This window comes from Zingiber officinale, chromosome 4A (assembly GCF_018446385.1).
Source record: "Zingiber officinale cultivar Zhangliang chromosome 4A, Zo_v1.1, whole genome shotgun sequence".
Taxonomy (NCBI): Eukaryota; Viridiplantae; Streptophyta; class Magnoliopsida; order Zingiberales; family Zingiberaceae; genus Zingiber; species Zingiber officinale.
The window spans coordinates 18,600,673-18,604,318 of NC_055992.1; positions in this window are offsets into that span (position 1 = coordinate 18,600,673).

Below are 3,646 nucleotides of genomic sequence, written 5' to 3' on the forward strand. Positions count from 1 at the left end.
CTTTTAGTATACATCCTAACAAGAAGAAAGGCTTCAGCAAAAAGGATGTCAAAAAGGTAATTCAGTCCAAGGAGGCCCAACCGAACTCAAAGATGAAAGTCGAAGTCACCTGCTACGGATGCAACCAAAAGGGGCACATCAAGGCGAACTCTCTGAACTAGAAAGACGTGAAGAAACCAAGAAGGAAGAAGGCTCTGAAGGCGACCTGGGACGAGTCTTCTTCAGAAGAGTTGGATGATGAAGAACTCAAACAAACGAGTTTTCTTGCAATGACGACCCGAGACCAAATCAACGAATCCAGAAGCGAGGACGAATCGAAAGTTGAGTCCGAGAGAAGCCACGGATCCGTATCCATTTACGAAGGGCCTAACCCCTCTGTAAGTACGTCTCGATTATAACTTGATTTATTATTTAATGTATAAATTAGCTAAATCTAATGTTCAGGTAAAGTCTCTTCTAAGGGAGGTAACATCCCTCAAAGAAGTGACTCACTCTGAATCCTTGACTGACTCTGTTCAGACTGGAACCTCAACTCAAGTCCAAAAGCTTGAAGAAGAGAATTTCAGTCTGAAAACTCAAGTCAAGGATTTGAAGATTGCATTGGAATGGTTTACACTGGGTTTCAAGAATCTTGACTTGATTCTTGGAAAATAGAAAGTCGTATACAATCGATCTGGACTAGGGTTTAAAGCTAAAAGGAAATATCGGTCTTATTTATCTCTTGTTAACAGACCTAATAGAAAGGTAGTCCTAGGAAGGGTACATAAGTCCAACTTGGTCAATCAAGTTGGACTTGGTCAATATTGGGTCCCTAAGGATCAAGTTCATTACCTTGATAGACCATATCGAGTCTATGATCTAGGGGGAGCCAATAGAAAAACTATCTTGATAAATAGATAAAATTTCTTAATGATTGTTTATTTTCTTTTCTTTATAAAATGCATGATTAGACTAGGATAGATTAAGGACCTAGGTGTAGTTTACACTTGATTAGTTAGTCCTAGGAGTTTCAAAAAGAAAATTAAATATATATTTTCTTTGAAAAGCTCTGTCTAGAAGTGGTGGATGATCCCATACCCAAGAAGGCCTAGTGCCTCACTACAGCCTGGGAGGCAATCTTTGAAATGTGTATTTAATTGACTAATTGAAAAATCTAAGTCTAACTCAAATTTAAATTAATCCTTAGACATAATCTAAATTAAAGATAACCATCTCACAAAATTACTTAAGATTTTCTGATTGATAACTTAGAATCGGGTGAGATGGATCTAGTCAAAATTGATTTAAATTTAACTATTCAATTAATTTAACTAATTAATTTAACTATTTGTTAATTAATTCAACTAATCAACTTAAATTATCAACATAAATTAATCAACTTAATAATTAAATTAAATTATCAACATAAATTATCAACCTAATAATTAACTTAATCAACTTAATTAGTAACTTAATAAACCATCTCACAATCACCCATAGGAATACCATGTTTGATCATTTAGATTGGATGAGATGGAACATTAAATTGATTTCAATCAAACTATCTTCTGAATCCATTAAATTGACCCAAATCAAATACTTTACGTAGGAACATAAAGATTTGGATCAATGGATACTAGATAGTGGATGTTCTAGATACATGACTGGAGATAGATTGAAATTCACTAAGCTGAAACTCAAGAATCTAGGGTCTGTTGCGTTCGGCAATGACGGAACCCTTAAGGTAATCGGAATAGGTAATATTCAATTAAATTCTGATTTTTACATTCGAAAAGTCTTATTGGTTGAACAATTCAATTTTAATTTACTTAGTATTAACCAATTATGTGACTCAGGATATTTAGTCACATTTTCAAAAACTGAAATTAAGAACATTAATAATCCTAAAATCACACTTAAGGGTATTAGGAAAAAGATCATCTATTCTATAGATCTACCAACTTCCTCTCTAGAGTGTTTGTTAACGCAACAAGAGGAAACCGAGTTATGGTACAGGAGACTGGGTCACACTCACACTAGACTTATTTCAAAAATAAGTCAAAATGGTTTAGTGAGAGGTTTGTCCAAATTAAAATTTACTGAAAATTCAATTTGTAATGCTTGTCAACAAGGTAAACAAACCAAATCAACCCACAAATTAACCAACTTAAATAGAACTACCTCGATACTTGAGCTTCTTCACTTAGACCTATTTGATTCACATGGAGCCAAGTCACTAAGCAAAAACCAATATTGTTTAGTAATAATTGATGATTACTCAAGATTTACTTGGGTAAAATTCCTTAAAACTAAAGATGAAACCTTTGAAGTCTTTAAAATCTTTTGTAAATTAATAGAAAATGAAAAAGACACTCAGATAAAAAGAATTAGAAGTGACCACGGGGGAGAATTTGAAAACCACAAGTTTATTAAATTTTATGAAATTAATGGGTATAAACATGAATTTTCATGTACTAGGACCCCTTAACAGAATGGTCTAGTCGAACGTAAAAATAGAACCCTACAAGAAGCTGCTAGAACCATGTCGAATGAATATAATTTATCCAATCAATTTTGGGCTGAGGCAATTAATACTACCTGCCATATACAAAATAGAATATTAATTAATAAAATTTATAATAAAACACCTTATGAAATATATTATAATAAAATTTCTAACTTAAACTATTTAAAGGTATTTGGGTGTAAAGTATTCATCTTAAACACCAAGAACTACTTAGGGAAATTCACGTCAAAACTAACCCTAGAAATATTTTTAGGATATTCAACAACTAGTAGGGCATATAAAGTTTATAATAAAAACACCCTAAAAGTTGAAGAAACAATAAATGTAATTCTTGATGAAGAAAATAACCTATCTAATGTAATAAATGAAAATATTAATCCAGAAAATATTAACTCAAGAAACATAGAAGATGATGAAGAAATTCAACTTAAACCTAGTGAAGAATAAGAACCAGTTACTAACCCAAATTTAAGACCAACAAGAACAAATACCAATCACCCATCTGACCAAATTTTGGGTGACCCAACTCTAGGAATCAGAACTAGGTCATCTTATAGAAACCTAAGCCAAATAGCCCTTATTTTCAAAATTAAACCCAAAACTTTAGATGAAGCCCTACCAAACCCAAACTGGACATTAGCAATGTAAGAGGAATTAGCCCAATTTGAAAGAAACTAGGTTTGGGAACTAGTACCTAAACCCATTAATAAAACCATAATTGATACTAAATGGGTTTTTAGGAACAAATTAAATGATCAGGGTGAAATAGTTAGAAACAAAGTAAGATTAGTAGCTAAAGGATTCAACCAAGTAGAAGGGTTAGACTATGATGAGACCTACACCCCTGTAGCCAGACTTGAATCTATTAGGATACTGCTGGCCTATGCAGCACATAAATGATTCAAGCTATATCAAATGGATGTAAAATTTACTTTCTTAAACGAATTTATCAAAGAAGAAGTATATGTAAGCCAACCCCTAGGATTTGAAGACTTAGAACATCCAAACCATGTTTTTATACTAAAAAAAGGTCCTATATGGACTAAAACAAGCACCTAGGGCTTGGTATGAACGTTTGTCTAATTATCTAATATCAAAAAGGTTCAACCAAGGTCAGATAGATCCAACCCTATTTGTAAA